Genomic DNA, 17,731 nt, shown 5'->3' on the forward strand with positions numbered 1-17,731 from the left:
GTCTCAGCAGCTGCAGCAGCTGCAGCAGGGGCTCCAGGATGGTGAACACTGCTGACCCACAGCCCTGGCTCAGTAGCCACAGGTCAGTGCTCCTGCCTAGTCCCTGGGCTGGACACCCCACCCTCCCAGGCTGCGCACACTCACCTCATCCCGGCCCCGGATGCTGAGCACCAAGCTCTAAAGGTTGAAGAACCTTTGTGCAGACCCACAAAAAGACAGACTGTTAGAAAGCAGTGGCCCACCCCAGTCAGCAGAGCAGCAGGAAACACATTCGGCCATTCCTTTATTCCATCTCCAGCAGACAAGCAGTACACACAGGTCAGCTCTGGTGAGCCCCTCTGAGGTCCCTGGCTGATCACCTGGAGTCTGTAATTGTGACGGCCACTTAAAAGAGCATTTTGTTCTCTTACCAGATGACTTCTGAAGATGTACTGGACATCGGAACACGCCCAGTCCCTCAACCAGTGGCCATAGTAGCACCTGGATGTCTCCTCCACCACCCTGTCGCTGGCCCACAAGTTGGAGGTGCCTCCAGGATGTCGCCAACACTGCCACTACGCTTTGGCACAGGAAGACATTTTGCCCTCACAGCCTCCAACCTCAAGCTATACACAGAGAAGTATTCTGGGATCCTGGACTGCCCCTAAGAGCGCCTGGGCCTGAGCAGTTCCAGTCATGCAGCCTTCCTCGACGGTGACAAAGGGGACCCAGAGACATGGCCCAGGCTTAGCCACCATATCCTCTAGCCTCACGCCAAGACAGCCTCCCAGGAGCCAAGCTGGCTGTGCAGGTGGCTCCAAGGGCCTCGGGGGCTCCCCGGCTGTTGCAGGAAAATTAGCTGAGCTTCTTTACATGGGCAACGCGTGCGGGGGCCCATTGCAGGCCACCGAGTATGTGGCAGGCCACTTGGGCAGGTACCTGGCGTCCTGCTAATGTGTGCAGACAAGCACAGGGCTCTGCACTCTTAACCGCCAGTGGCGCAGACCATCTACTGGCCCTGGGCGCCACTCTACAACAACCTGGCGGCCAGCGATGCTGCCTAGCCTGTCTATGAGGCACTCCCACCACCCGCTTCGCCGCTTGCGCCCTACTTACCTCCTGGGCAAGGCGCCGACGCCCCTGCCTGTGCCCGTGCCACCCTGGTCTGCGCCCGTGCTATCCCGGCCCGCACCCTAAGGCTTCCAGCCAAGGGCCTGTTGCTGAAGCACAAGGCGGTGGATGAGGGCGCGGAGGCCGGCTACTGCAAGTACGCGCGGTACGCGTACTAGCCCACCTCAGAAGATGTTGAGCGTTGAGGCAACGCGAAGCCACCCCGAGCGACAGAGGATGGAACCGGCAAGTAATGCGGAAACGGTGCTCTCAAGGTCCAGGGCTCCCCTGTCTACGACCCGCAGCTAGAGCCCTTTGACAAGTTTGCAGAGCGGGTTCCGGCCTTGCACGGAGCCTTGGTGGAGCCGTCAGGGAAGCCGGCCAAGGGAGTGGACCCAGGGGCGCTGCAGCTGGTGAACCTCAGGATGGTGGACTGTGGACCCCTGGTGCATTGGGCAGACGTGGCGGGCCAGAGCGCCTGCCACGGCCGTGCTGTTCTTCAGGCCCCGCGGCTGCTGCAAGGCGCTGCTGGGACACTGCCTTGCAACCCAGCTTGGTGCCATGCTGCTGCGCCTAGGGGGAAACAGACTGGCTGCCTCCTGCCCTGTCAAGGGTGTGCGCCTCCTGCAGACGGCCTTTGTGGCTGGGCGCCCGCCCGCAGTGCTGCTCATCACCGGGTTGGACCTGCTGCTGCCAGTACAGGACTAAGGTTGCAGCGCACGCGCGTGATGGGATGCTGGTGGTGGGTACCACCTCGCAGCCGGCGGCCCAGGAAGAGGCCACCCGATCACAGTTCGCGATGTGCTTCTATGTGCTGCTGCTGGACGGCATGGTGTGTGGGCAGATCCTGCAGAGAGCACTGGCTCAGCAGGGCTGTGCTCTGAGGGAGCTGGAGCTGGCCGCTGGGTGCAGGGCACCCAGGGCTTCTCAGGGGCTAGCTGGGCCAGTTGTGCCAGCAGGCAGCAGTGGAGGCAGGCCTCTCCAGAGTGCAGAGGCACCTCACCTACAAAGACATGGAGGCTGTTCTAGCCAAGGTGGGCCCTCGGGCTCCTCCCAAGGAGCTGTATTCATTATTTGAGTGGGACAAACTGTATGGGTCCTGATGCTGAGGGTGGCAGAGGAAGTCAACTCTGCCTGGGGGATGGGGGGACTGAGGTGAAGATGTCTTTGGCCAAAGGAGTGATGAATGTGGGGTGGGAGAGGAAGGGCTTTCCTGGTGGATTTTTTTTTTTAATGGGAAGGAAAATGCCTGCAGATTGATGCGCCGGTATACTCAGGTTTTTTCTATTTATTATGGACAGGAAGTTCGCCACCTCTGCTCTGCAGACCAGACACACCCGACATGAGTTGGCACCAGGGCCTAAGAAGCTCTTGCTCTCTCCTTAACCTCTGTCTCTTGTCCTCTGGGCCACACTCTCCTCCATTCTACTTTCTCAGTACTGGCCTTGTTTTCTTCTCAGGGTTTTGTCACTTACCCCTCCCCATGCTGTCCCCTTCCTTTTCAGCTCCTCCTTCCTGTTCCCATCTATCACCCTCTGTGCTTCTGTCTCTGTCTTGCCCTGTGTCTCCCTGACCCTGTGCTTTAACCCACCGTCCCTCATTGTTCTGATTAACACCGCAGAGAGCCTTGGCAGACGTTCTTCTGGCCTGGAGGCTGAGAAGGGTGGAGCAGGGAGCCCCAAGCCTCTGTACCCTACCCACCTGAAATCTTGGGGTTTTAGGTGTGGGACAAGGATAAAAAACTCTCAAAGAAGGCTTTTGTTTTGCTTTTTGGTTTGTTCATTATTTTTTGAGGGGAAGTCCCAGAAATGTAGGTTGCTTAATAATTTAGGCCTCTTATTTTTTTATAAGATGTGTAGGATTTGCTGTTTTTTGTTTTATTTTGACAACTCAGGAAGAAACTGACCTCAGAAAGAGTGTTCAGTTTGGCTGCTCTCCTATTCCCCCAAGCCCCGTCCCTGGGGAGCAGATTCTCCCAGACCAGAGAGATTTGGGGCTAATGAGGAAGACCAGACATGAGCCCCAAATGCTGTTCCACGGATAGAAACAATGTATCTAAGGGCTTCCTCTCCAGGACTAGCTTGCAAGCAAGAGGTGAGGATGGGTCAGAGGCCCCAGAGGAAGGGGCTTGCTGCTTTCTTGCAGTTCTCCTCCTTGGTCCCCAGTCCTCAGCTCCCAGTGGTCTGCAAAACTTCCAGAGAGCTGGGATACTCTTGTCCATTTCCTGCCTTAGAGGTGACCCAGGCAGAAGGTTCTTAGGCTATGCGACTGAAAGTAGTTTCTGTCAGAGATTCTCAATAAAAAGCTAAGAGGATTTCCTCAGCCATGAATGTGGTCTGGCCACAAGTATGGCTGGGCAAAATTTTGGTTACTAGGACCCAGGCCACCTGTGACAAGGCAGAGCCGTGCCCTGGAAAGGGTTCTGTTTCTCTGTGTGGGGATGTCTACTTGTCCCCATGGAGTGCTGGGTCTAGCTAGACCTGTAGGGCTTGGAGGGAACTAGGTGTTTTCCTATGAGGCTGGTCCAGAGCCCTTCTCTGCAAACCACATCCCTCCTGCTACTTCTCTTCACAAGGCTTCAGATCCTTGGCCCCTCAGGCCATTTCACAATCTTTGGTGCAAGAAGGGACACCCTCCCCTGCATCTTTGTCCCACCTTAGCCTCCCTGCTTGCCCCTACAGCTCCTAGGTCCCTTCACTTTCTGAATGCTGAGGATGCCATGAGAGACATGGCAGGGGTGGAGGGCTGAGGACAGATATGAGCAGAGGAGGGTGAACAGGGGAGTTGCTGTGTCCCCTTCATGTTTGTTCTATCCAAGCCGCTCTCTGGAGCCAGCCAACCAAGTACAGGACTTGATGCCTCAAAGCAAGTAGCCCCGAGTGATGCTGCAGATGACTCTACATGGGGCATAGAGTAGGGGATTTCTCTAAGATCTTGGGGTTGCAGTGGGGTTACCAGGGCAGGTAAGTGGGGTTGGGATCCCAGCTGTCCTTTCAGGCAGCAGCACCACAAGGGGCTGGCTAAGAGATAATGGACCAATACTTAGGGTCCCCGCACTTGCTTTCCTGGGCTCTTTCTGTTTCCAGGTTTGGAAGCTTTGCACAAGAAGCTAGTCCCCAGTGGCAGCACCTAACCCATGAGCATGGGGCGGGGTGGCAGGGCAGGTTGAGCCCTAGTAATGTTGGGGGGCATAGCAAAGAGTCCAGGGATAGATCACAGGGAGTGCACAATGGCGCTCCAGTCCCTCCGCTAACACTGGGTTGGGATCTCCTCTCAGTTGTAGCGCATTTCTACCTCATTTTGCTGTATGTTGTACATGGACATATTTATCTCCTGTCTGATGATCCTCTGCAGTTGTGGTCTGTCTACCTCAAAAGAGACTGTATTTTAAAAGAAAATATTACACTGTATTAAAGATAAAAAAGAAATAGAAACACAGAGAAAGATACAAACGATCAACAAAACCAAGAACCGGTTCTTTGGAAAACTCAATAAGATAGAGAAACATTTACACAAACTAATTCCAGGGCACAGCGATTGTATCCAAAGTAACAAAATCAGTAATGAAAAGGGAAAAATACCAACAGAAAGTGAGGAAATTAAAAAAATCATGTCTCTCTAGAAAAGCTTATACTCAACAGAACTGGAAAATCTAGAAAAACTGTGAAATTATACACAGATAGCATGTACAAGGTTAAGTCACGTTCAGTTAAACTATGTGACCAGTTCCATAACATAAACTGTCGTCCTTATAACCCTCCCAACAAAGTAGCCCTGCGCATAGGAGGCCTCTAAGTCTCTAATCTGGAGGGAGAGTGTACAGAACAGTTTTGAGGCTTTACAGACAGATGATTTGGATCCAATCATAGAACTTCTATATCTCTCCAAACATTTTCATCCATAGGATCATGAAAGAAATGTTACTGCAAAGTGTGTGTAGCCACTCACTGTAGTGACATGCCATCCCTGTCCAAGTTAATGAACCCTGCAGCATCTGGCTGGCCCACATGTCACCTCAGAGAAAGGAGGCTCACACATCTGCTGTTTGCTGGCTCACTGTTGGCTCTGTGAGTTATGAAAACAGACTTAAGCAAATGATAAAAGGCTAAAACTTATATGTGCAGACATAGTTTGAAAATAATCTGGAATTATGATGAAAAAAGTGGATAGGCCCGGTGGTGTGCACCTTTAATCCCAGCACTCAGGAAACAAAAGCGGGTGGATCTCTGTGGGTCTAAGGATAGCGCAGTCTACACTGCAGGTTCCATGAAAGCTAGGGCTACACAGTGAGACCCTGCTTCAAAAGTAAATAAATACATAAATACATAACTATAGGACTGAGAAAGTGGGTCAACCAGTAAAGAACTTGCTTTGCTAGCATTAGGACTGAAGGTGGATTCCCAGAACTCATGTTGAAAAAAACAAAAAACAAAAACAAAAACAAAAAGACAAAACCAAGAGAGGTAGTGAGTTCCCTAGGACTTTCTGGCCACCAGTCTAGACTACGTGGCAAGTAAATTCTAAACCAGCAAGAGATCATGTGGATGGCATCCCTAAGGTGACACTCAAGGTTCTCCTCTCTCCTGCACACAAGTGCACCTGCGTGCACGTGCGCGCGTGCGCGCACACACACACACACACACACACACACACACTAATGAAAACAATACTAAAAAGAAGAGAAATTTTCTGAGCCTTTAACAAAATTTTTAGTCAAAATTCCCTGACTCAGCAAACCAAATCCTATACACTTAAAGGGGAAGTTAAAATTTATTGGGAAGGGTGCTCTCTATTCAGAAAATAAAGTTCAAACAGCTTCTCTCTTCAAACTACGCAACAGAGCTGTGGGGCAGCTCAAGTCCATCCACTACCAGAAGCTGTGGATTTCCTACCGTGAGCTGGTACTAGAAGGTCTCAGTTACCCCCATGTCACCAGCTGCCCAGAGCAAGCCCACAGCTGCCAGATAAACCCCCGGGACACCAGTGTTTCCTCTGAACACAAATAATAATAATTACGTGTTTCCATGCTTCACACAGCTCACAAAACATTCTTTCTTAAGTTCTAGGCTTTCCCACACATGAACTTGTACACATGAACACACATACATTTTTTAAGTAAAAACTAAAAGTATTTTTCTCCTCTAAGACTTAAAAGCTTCCAGTTGGACAATCTCCCGCTGAATGTCTTTTTCATAAACATTCTGGCATTTAGATGTCAGCATTGACTACATTTGGCAGCTGATTAAATACCACAGTTCATGCTCCTCCTGGGTTATGCTGTTACCCCCAGTTCCCAGTGGCTGGTTCCATTTCAGGCCTTTCTGAGCTCTTAAACAGCCACGCACAACCTTTGACACTGTGACACACTGTCATCCACAAAGTTCACGCTTCAAGAACCATGACCGAGTTGCAAAAGAAAACTCTCTGAAGGTTTTAGATCAGTTTACACTTTTGTGCTGGACCATAGCCCGCTCCTCAGGTTGCAGACAACTGTACATAGACCCACTTTCCAATAACTGTGTGTTCTTCCTGGGCCAGGAAAATAAAACCCCCAACAAAAGGCCACTCAGAAACACATCTGTACCATAAAATCCCTTTGAGGAAACTTGATTCGTGCCTTTAAATCTCTTTAGATAGAAAGAACTCACAGTGAATATTTTTGGATATTGTTAGAAGAATCTGAAAATACTAGAACCTTTAAAAAGAAGTCCACACTTTAGGCTTTACAGAAACAACTGCTCATCAAACTTCAACAAGGAGAAAAGGAGTCAGGAGGCCAAAGCTTTTTAATGAGTCTGTTTTCAGTTTCTCTGTTTTCTAGCCTAGCTGTTCACTCTCCCCCCCGATCCTCCACCATTTCCTCTGTTTTAAGTCCTCTAAAGATTAGGAACGATGGCCATTATTTTCTTCTAAGAACCGAATAATGCAGGCACTTACAACATAACATGTACTAACAAAAAATCCTGGCAATACATTTATAAAAGAAAATCAGGTGAATTAAGTTGCCTCAGCGTGGCCAAGATTCAAACATGACACCAATGCTCCTACCCAACTATTACTCTATACTCTGTTAAACACAAAGTGTTTTCTTCCCTCCTGAACTATTTCTCCAAATAACTCCTGAACCTGCAGAAAATGTCCCAGAAGAACCAGAAAATAAAAATGCCAAATAAATACAAGGATGTGGCATTATCTCAAAATACAATGAACAAAATTAGAGAAAATCAATGATACCCTATTGTCAATCCAGTCACACACTGTGAGGCAGCAAGTGGGATTAGGCCCCTCCAGCTCTTCACAGGACCTATTGAACCCAAAGCACCTGCACATCAATTACAACATTGATTGGTCAAAATCACAGCACCTAGAAATTCCCACAAGCCAACACCTGTCCAGGCTTCTTAAAACAAACAACGAGGGCTCATACACTACTACCTTTATTCCCAGAACAGCGTCAACCAACCAGACCCACCAGAGCTCCCTCGGATTAAACCACCACCCAAAGAGTACACGTGGACAGACCCACGGCTCCAGCTGCACATGTAGCAGAGGATGGCCTTATTGGGCACCAATGGGAGAAGAGGCCCTTGTTCCTGTGAAGTTTTTCAATGCCCCAGTGTGGGCGAATGCCAGAGTGGGGAGGTAGGAGTGAGTGAGGTTGAGGGAGCACCCTCATAGAAGTAGGGTGTGGAAAAGGGGGTTTCTGGAGGGGAAACAGGGAGAGGGGAGAACATTTGAAATGTAAATAAAGAAGACAGGCAAAAAAAGAAAAAAAAAAAAAGAACCTAACAGCAAAACACTTAAAGTTTAGAGTGTAGGGTAACAGTGTGTAGTCAATAAACAAGCAGTGCCTGGACCAACAGAGCTTTCACAGCATCCTGCTCAAGCAGAAATACTGAGGGATGAGTTTTCTGATGTCTAGGCAGAAACTCAGAGGTGTTCTTGTAAGCAGGAGTGAAATGGAGCTAGGGTCCATCCTGAGCTAGCGGCTGCAACCAGCATTGCTGCTCACACGGTACTAGCCTTGTAGGCATGTGGAACACTCTCATTATGGCCTCACGCGGTTTTCACTGAGGCTCTAGAAAGTCAGGCACTGTGAGGGAGAGCTTGAGAAGCCACTGCGCATGAAGAAGTACAGGCATGTAGTAAAGCTGGCCCAAAAGGAGAACTACACGAGCTTCAGGTGTCAGAGCTGGAGGGCCATCAACACTCAACTCCATTTAAGTCTAGGGGACAGAACCAAAATCTGAAGATGCTGGGCATGGGACTGCTGGGTTTGACAGGTTTGTTTCCCCCTAGGGTTTCAGTCTTGCTTTGATCAGGTCTTTCCTCTCTAAGTTTCCGTTCCTTTCTTTTAGAAAGGGGGTGTCAGTCCACGCAGTTGTCTTTTGGTTTTTACTTTTTGCATTTTATTTTTAGCGAGTTGTTTGTTTTGTTTTGTTTTGTTTTGTTTCGTTTTGTTTACAATTGCTCACTCGCAGCTAAGTGTTGGCCTTGAGTCTCAGAAGAAACTTTGGACTTTGAACTTTTGAATACCATAACACTACAAAGACCTTTAAGTTCTACTCAATGCATTGTGCGTTATGAAGAGGCAGTGAGTCTATGGGGATCAGGAACAGAATGGAATAGTTTGTATGTGAAACATCTCCCAGTTGTCCATGTGTTTGAAACCTTGCTCCCCAGCTGGTGGCACTGATCAAGATTATAGACCTGTAGAAGGTAAAGCTGAAGGACTGAGTTCCCAGGGTGGAGAGTTGGCCTTGAGGATTATAGCCCAGCTTGGCTTCTTGCTCCCAACTGCTCTGCCTCCTACTTGGCCACCAGTATGTGAACACGCAGCCCTATGTTAGCACCACAACAGACCCGGCCCCTTCAGTTTGTCACGCCTTCATTGTTCATGATGAACTGTAGGCTCTCAAACTGTAAGCCAAACAATAAAAAGTAAATAAATCTTATCCCAAGTGGAGAAAAAAAAACCTGAAAAAAAAATAAAGAAAACTAAGGGATTTGGCGGTGTAGTTCAGTATTAGAACATGGACATAATACATGTGAGAAACCTTGCATATGATTCCTAGTACTACATGTATGTAAACAAAATGGACTAAGACAGTAAGGGGAAAAGTGTGTTGTGTGTGTGTGTGTGTGTATTTTTTAATAAAGCATCAGAGAATCGATTCCTGGGGTCTTAGGCATAAGAAGAAAGAACATTTGGAGCATTCCCTTGAAAACAACAGACAATAGAAATACATTGTCCTGAATCACTGTGTGTGCTTCTCTTGGTTTTCCTCAGATTGCATACGCTCTACTCCTGTTAAGCAACTACTCATCGCTGCAGTAGAAAATGGCTTTTCACCATCCCCATAGAGACTTCCGACCTCGGCCCTCTCTGATGAACCACCGGCACTGGTTTGTTTGCCTCTGATTTCTAAGCTTGTGGGATAAGAGGATGATGGCTATAAAGAGGTCTGAGAGTGTCATCTGTACTTCTGAATCCAGATGAGCCTGCACCCCAACAGACTCCAGATGTCTCCAGCTTATAACTTAATAGTGCTCTCTTTGATTACGTGGGTTCAATTTTCATTCCTGATACAGGTGTCAATGCTGCCTGAGCATGTCCCTAAATTGTGACATATGAAGGTTTCATATTTTGTTACCTCAGGAATATTTCAGTCTACTTGCTTTTTTTCCTCAGAAGAGCTGGGCCTCCCTCCAACCCTCCTGCCAGATTGAGTTTTATGATTTGCTCGAGTTAATAAGAAGCAGAGGTGTGGTTCATACTCACATTTAATCAGTTGTACAATCTTATGGTTGTCTGCATCAAACTTCCTCTCCACTTTGAGATAAAAATGTTGTCAAGGGGCAGAAGGCACGGCTCCGTGGTTAAGGGCACTTGCTATTACAGATGACCTAGGTTCAATTCTCAGTACCCACTTAGTGGCTCACAACTTCAGTTCTGGGGATCTGGAACCCTCTTCTGGTCTCTGCAGGCACTAATCATAGCATGCAGTGAGTACCATGCAGGCAAAACAGTCATACACATAAAATAAAAAATAGATAAATCTTCCAGCATGTGTTCGATCTCAGTGTATCTCTGATATTAAGATAAAAGTCAGTTTTTAAAATTAGCAAATTTTACTTTAAGTGCCTTCGGCAGATCAGATCCTTTCTGAGAATTACCACCAAAGAGTTTCATCTAAGTCCACCTCGCCCTTCCCCAGCCTTAGACAGTCACAAGTCCTTTTCAAGAAGAAAACTCTAAGGCAGGCCTGGTGATACAGTTTTGAAATCCCAGCTATTCAGCAAACTGAAACAGGGAGACTGCAAGGTCAAGGCCAGCTTATACTACAGAGTGAGTTCAAGACCAGCCTGGGCAACTTAGTGAGACTGTCTCCAGAGAAAAAGAAAAAGGATGTAGTTCAGTACTTGAGTGCTTAGCTGGCATGTGCAGGAATCTGAATTCAATGTCCAGCATACCAAGAAAACAAAACAAAATTAAACAAAGCCTAGCTTTCTTTCCTTCCCACAAAACACAAAACTAAAGGAAACGAAGGGGAATGGGACTTGAATTATAGTGAGGAAATTTTATATACAAGCAAATCTCTTTCGAGCCATAGTTAGAGATGTGGTCCTGTCAGCCCAAATGGTGGTCTATAGTTATTAAAGAAGAACCACACATTCATGGATTGGGGTGCAACAGAAAAGCAAGACCCCAAGAAGGGAAGAGGTGGCCTGCATGTCTCTATGGGAGAGGGAAGGACAAATGAGAGATCTAAGCTCCAAGTCATGGCTAATCCTAGAAGAAAATGAGGCAACACCTTTGATGCTCCGCGCCCACGGGTGTGGACAGAGTTCCTGTTCTCACAGCTCTTTGCAGTTAGGGCAGACCCACCAAACACGGTTTCCAGTGTAGAGTGACTCATGTAAAATACCTAGAGCAAAAGACAGGGTGCCATGGACTTACCTTCAGCAGTCAGGGACACGAGAAACAAGAGCTGGTGGTGGGAGAAATCTAACTTAGAAGAAGGAGCACTTTGCAGAGTCCTTGGGAAGCAGCAGAGGCAGGCGAAAACAAGTGAAAAACGTTTTTCCCCACTATTTTAGTAACAGAAGGATCCAACAGAAGCAAATGCAGGAAATATGACTGTAAAATAACAGGTCCAGCATCCACAAGAAAACCTCAACCTCACCATAATCTCAGCGATCCTACCACTAGGGGGAGCCCACAGACATCTCACAGCTGGTTCCAACTCTTTATTTTAATTTTTTTCTCCATCTATATTAAATTGGGTATTTCTTACTTACATTTCAATTGTTATTACTTTTCCCGGTTTCCAGGTAAAAATCCCCATAACCCCGCCTCCCCTTCTATATGGGTGTTCCCCTTCCTATCCACCCCCCATTACCGCCCTCCCCGCAACAATCACGTTCACTGGGGGTTCAGTCTTGGGAGGACCAAGGGCTTCCCCTTCCAGTGGTGCTCTTACTAGGCTATTAATTGCTACCTATGCAGTTGGAGCCCAAGGTCAATCCATGTATAGTCTTTGGATAGTGGCTTAGTTCCTGTAAGATCTCGTTGGTTGGCATTGTTGTTCATATGGGGTCTCCAGCCCCTTCAAGCTCTTCCAGTCCTTTCTCTAATTCCTTCAACGGGAGTCCCGTTCTCAGTTCAGTGGTTTGCTGCTGGCATTCGCCTATGTATTTGCTGTATTCTGGCTGTGTCTCTCAGGAGAGATCTGCATCTGGTTCCTGTCAGCTTGCACTTCTTTGCTTCATCCATCTTATCTAGTTTGGTAGCTGTATATGTATGGGCTACATGGAGGCAGGCTCAGGAGCTCAGGAGCTCAGGAGCCCAGGAGCCCAGGAGCCCAGGAGCCCAGGAGCCCAGGAGCCCAGGAGCCCAGGAGCCCAGGAGCCCAGGAGCCCAGGAGCTCAGGAGCTCAGGAGCCACCCTGAACTAAACAGTGAGTTCCAGGACAGCCAGGGATACACAGTGAGACCCTGTGCCAAACAAACAAATAAAAACCAAACCAACAAAGCAACCTTAAAAAACCCATCCCAAACCAAACAAACAAACAAAATAGACTTTACAACTTTTTTTTTAAAGATTTATTTCTTATATATAAGTACACTGTAGCTGTCTTCAGACACACCAGAAGAGGGCATCAGATCTCATTACAGATGGTTGTGAGCCACCATGTGGTTGCTGGGATTTGAACTCAGAACCTCTGGAAGAGCAGTCAGTGCTCTTAACCACTAAGCCATCTCTCCAGCCCGACTTTACAACTTTTATTTTGTCTTTTTTTTTTTCCCTTCCCCAGAGCGAAGGATCGAACCCAGGGCCTTGTGCTTGCTAGGCATGTGCTCTACGACTGAGTTAAATCCCCAACCCTAAAAATAGACTTTAAAAATGTCAGAGGAACCCCTCCTCTAGGATGTGGCTGAGCTGAAGCACACAGGCGGGAGACTCTGCAGAATCCGCGGCCCAGAGCATCTGAGCGCGCTTCAAGTCTCCGATTAAATTTTAAAAATGGCCTCCAACAAAACTACATTGCAAAAAATGGGAAAAAAACAGAATGGAAAGAGTAAAAGAGTTGAAGAGGCAGAGCCTGAAGAATTTGTGGTAGAAAAAGTACTGAACCGTCGTGTAGTGAACTATTTCGTGAAGTGGAAGGGGTTTACAGATGCCGATACAGGAGAAAATTTAGATTGTCCAGAATTAATTGAAGCACTTCTTCATTCTCGAAAAGCTGGTAAAGAAAACGATGGTCCAAAAAGGAAATCTTTATCTGATAGTGAATCCGATGAGAGCAAATCGAAGAAGAGAGATGCTGCTGACAAGCAAAGGAGGCGAATATGAAGTGGCCTCAGATTGTCATCGCCTTCTATGAGGAGTGGCTGACTTGGCATTCTTGTCCCGAAATGAAGTACAATAATTGTTTGCATATATATATACATATATATACAAAAATATTATATACACATACACATAATCTGGATCTTGGGTTTTGAATTACTAGTGTGGAACAAATAGCATCCTGATGAAAATCAAGTCTGATATGCTAGTTTTGAAAGTATTGGCAGTAGTTAGGAGATTTTTGGTTTTCGTTCTGCGTCAAAAGGCACTGACTCCTTTGAGCAAGTGAGAGCTCTCTGTAGTTGCTTCCTGTAACAGTAGAGTACTTGACACCATGTTGGATTTCCTCAACTTGAAGAACAGCTTTTCTTAAACGCTGGGGAGATTTTACAGTCATGACTCAAGTCAGAACTTATTTTTAACTTGGACACAGAAGGACCATTCTGGGTTTCTGTGTGTGTGTGTGTGTGTGTGTGTGTGTGTGTGTGTGTGTGTGTATGTGTATGTGTGTGTGTATGTGTGTGTGTGTTTGTATGCAGTATATGCATAAAACACTTACATAACCTGTCTGTTTTAGCTTGTTTTTAATACTCAAAAGAGCTGAACGTGAAAACACAGGTTGATGAGAGGCCATCACCGTGAACATTTTCCTGAAACCATAACCTTTCAGATTAAGCAGAGTCTTTAATGTATTGGATAGTTTAAAAGCAAGACCATCAGAATTGATGTATTATCAAGTAGATACGGTAGTCTATTTTCATACCAACTCCACCTTCAGAAAACAGAATTAAACAAAGTAGTAGCATGATTTAACAACAAGGCTTGGCCGAGTGTGGTGGTGCGCACCTTTAATGCCAGAACTCTAGAGGCAGGTGGAGCTGTGATTTAAGAGGCCAGCTGATCTACAGAGGCAGGTCCGGGTCAGCCGGTCTGTGTAAAGGTTCCTCTGGTTGAACCATTCCTTTGTAGGAAGTTAAAATCTGTACTAAAAGGTTATGATTCATGGAATCTGTTTGATGTGGAAGTAGAATCATGGTTAGAGCTGATGTTGGCCATTAAGTCCTGCTGTGGTTTAGTCCCTGGAAGCTCTGGTTGGTTGGTGGTGTTGTTCTTATGGGGTCTCAAGTCCCTTCAAGCTCTTTCAGTCCTTTCTCTGATTCCTTCAACCGGGGTCCTGTTCTCAGTTCACAGGTTTGTTGCTGGCATTCACCTATGTATCTGCCGTATTCTCGCTGTGTCAATAGTTTTATATTCCTTTAAAAATATGTCAGAAGAGAAACGGAAATGACACGATGTTCACAGAATTAATTTCTAGCTTCCCAAAGGTTTCTCATTCTCCTCTCTAGGTTCTTTTCCGTCCTTCTTCACTACACATAACTTCAGAACTGAGAAGCAAAACTCATCTTGTTTTCATAGATGGGCATTAATATCTAAGCCCATCCCTGAATATTGACTGGCATAGCTCTCTGAGTACCAAGCCCGCGTGTGATTTCTTAGATATCAAGAATTCTCTCATCCTGGAAGCTAATTAGAAACAAGTTCATGTAACACTTAATCCCTGTGTACATAGCAGAGGAGTGATTCACTAATTATATAAGCTTTGGACTTTCCAGGAACACCTAGGGAATTTAGACATCCTAGGTAGCTATGTTTTCTTTGCACCGGGGTCAGATTCAAACACTTTCCTGTATATGTGAATATTTCTAAGTTGACGACTCAGACCTTAAAGTCTTGAAAGTCTTGAGAGTCATAGTTTTCGTACCTATGAGGCAAAGGATTTTCTATGTTTAGGTATCTAAACTTTGATATGGTTTTATGGGACTTTAGTTAGAGCGATTTCTCAAGGACAGATTTCAAGTTATGACTATGGAAAGAATTCCTAACACCACAGGGTAGTGGTACACACCTGTAATGTCAGACCTTCAGGGACTGAGGCAGAAGGACCACAGATTCAAAGCCAGCAAGGATTCATAGCAAGATTCAGCCTTAACCTAAATCACTGGCACCACATAACTGTATACATTATAATCTTGATTGAAGGAGGAGTAGGAGAGGGATGAGAGGAAGGAGGAGAAAGAAAAGGAGGAGGAGGAGGAGGAGGAGGAGGAGGAGGAGGAGGAGGAGGAAGAGTTTAAGAAGGAGAAGAAGGAGAAGAAGGAGAGGGGTTGGGGATTTAGCTCAGCAGTAGAGCGCTTGCCTAGCAACCACAAGGGCCTGGGTTCTGTTCTCAGCTCAGGAGCTCAGGAGCTCTGTGATTGGGTTACCTCATACACAGGATGATATTTTCCAGTTCCCTCCATTTGCCTATGAATTTTTCCGCTCTATTCCCACTTAAAACTAAGCTTATTCACCAAGTAACTGCAATTCACTTTGTGAAACACTAGCTGTGTGTTTATCTTCAAATTAAACTTCCTACAAGCTTTTCCCGCTTGGAACGAACAGAATTCACCAAGAATGTGCGATTCAGTCTGGGAAAAGCATGTTTTGTCTATGTAGAAAAGTATGCTTTTTACCGTCTATTCCCAATTAAAACTAACTTATTCGCCAAGTAACAGCAATTCACTTTGCGAAACACTAGCTGTGTGTTTATCTTCAAAGTAAACTTCCTACAAGCTTTTCCCACTTGGTATGAACACAATTCACCAAGAATGTGTGAATCAGTCTGGGAAACGCATGTTTTGTCTATGTAGAAAAGTATGCTTTTTACCGTCTAGTCCCACTTAAAACTAAGCTTATTCGCCAAGTAACAGCAATTCACTTTGGAAAACACTAGGTGTGCGTTTATCTTGAAAGTAAACTTTCTCAATTTTTTCCATTTGGAAGGAAGAGAATTCGCCAACAATGTGTGGTTCTGTATACGGGAAACGCTTTCTGTGTCTATGTCTTGAAAAGTAGGCTTGCTACAAACTTGTCCCGCTTGGAACGAAGAGAATTCACAAAGAATGTGTGATTCTGTAGGCGAAACGCTTTGCTGTGTCTATATCTTGAAAAGTAAGCTTGTTACAAGCTTTTCCCACGCGAAACAATGAGAATTCAGCAAGAAAGTGCAATTCTCTCTGGGAAACGCATGTTGTGTCTAAATCTTGAAAAGTATGCTTATTACAAGCTAGTCCAAATTAGAACTAACCTTATTCACTAAGTAACTGCAATTCCCTTCGGGAAACACTTGTGTGTTTATCTTGAAACATAAGCTTGGTACATGTGCGTCCCACTTGGAATGAAGAGAATTTGCCAAGAATGTGCGATTCTATATGGGACATGCTTGCTGTGTCTATATCTTGAAAAGTATGCTTGTTAAAAGCGTGTCCAGTAGAAACAATGAGAATTCACCAAGAAAGTGCAATTCTGTCCGGGAAACACATGTTTTGTCTATATCTTGAAAAGTATGCTTAATACGATCTAGTCCCACTTAGAACTAAGCTTATTCACCAAGTAACAGCAATTCCCTTTGGGAAACACTAGCTGTATGTTTACCTTGAAAGTAAACTTCCTACAAGCTTTTCCCACTGGGAGCGAAGAGAACTTGCCAAGAATGTGAGGTTCTGTATGGGAAACGCTTGCTGTGTCTATATCCTGAAAAGTAGGCTTGCTACAAGCTTGTCTGTCACCAACTTTGACAGAAATCCAAGTGCTACCTAAAGCATCTATATATTGGAAAAAGTCACATGAAATACTTTAACAATTGGAAGAATTTTTCTAAAAATGAATGAAATCATGGCTGGTGCAAGAAATCTAGTCAGATTTATGGAACTAGTGATGTCATAAACCTTAAAATTTATCACATTAATTTACTGAATTAGCCACACTTCTTACAGGATTCTAAATATTAGTATTATATCTACCAATACGTGGGGCCATCATCCCTCCTGAAAGAAGCCTCCTTGTACAGAAAATGGAGACCATTACAGAAAAGAAAAACTGGACACAAAGTGCTTTGTGTAAAACCCAGAACCTGTGAGTACGTGTACATTATAGCGAAAATCTCTATAGCTCAGGGAACACTGTAGAAGAGGGATTACAAAGACTTTAAGAGCCACCATACTTGAAAGTCTGTTTTCAAATTGCCTGTGAGAAAAATGGGTGCAAAAACACAATGTTAGCAATATCAATGCACTAGTAAAACAGTGGAAAAAATTTATGTGTCAAAAGTTATAGGCGGCTGCCACCTCGGAGAGCCCGTGGGCAGAACCCCACGAGCGAACTTGAGCCTCGGGACCACAGGTAAGACTAACTTATCTGCTGCAAGTGACTTGCCTGGTGGAATCGGGACAACAGAGGCAGAATCCCTCTAGGACCAGGCACGTCCTGTGTTTACCGGAAGTCCCACACCTGCGGATCCCGGCCCGCAGCAGCTCTCTGCTCCCAGAACCCATGGGAGAGATACCTTACCCGCCTGGTCAGGTGGGCACTCCTGAGGCTGCAGAATGGAAGAGACCACCAACACTGCCCACCCTGCCCCATCCCTGACCCAGAGGAACTGTACAAGGCCTCTGGGTTTCCTGTGGGAGGGCCCAGGGGCGGCAGGAGCCCTGCCTGAGACACCGCCCGGAACCTGAAGGAAACAGACCGGATAAACAGTTCTCTGCACTCAAATCCCGTGGGAGGGAGAGCTAAACCTTCAGAGAGGCAGACACGCCTGCGAAACCAGAAGAGACTGCTCTCTACACACATTGCTGATTCCAGAGGAAAACACCGGAGGCCATCTGGAACCCTGGTGCACGGAGGCTCCCGGAAGAGGCAGGGCAGATCTTCCCGGTTGCTGCCACCGCGGAGAGCCCGTGGGCAGCA

The 17,731-nt window shown here is 46.3% G+C and overlaps 2 pseudogenes; both read left to right on the forward strand.

The window, feature by feature from the left end:
• Positions 1-426: 426 nt before the first annotated feature.
• LOC116885340 lies at positions 427-2,192 on the forward strand (annotated as a pseudogene).
• A 10,243-nt stretch (positions 2,193-12,435) lies between these two features.
• The window catches only part of LOC116885851, a 12,176-nt pseudogene continuing 6,880 nt past the window's right edge, over positions 12,436-17,731 (forward strand).

This window comes from Rattus rattus, chromosome 16 (assembly GCF_011064425.1).
Source record: "Rattus rattus isolate New Zealand chromosome 16, Rrattus_CSIRO_v1, whole genome shotgun sequence".
Classification (NCBI taxonomy): domain Eukaryota; kingdom Metazoa; phylum Chordata; class Mammalia; order Rodentia; family Muridae; genus Rattus; species Rattus rattus.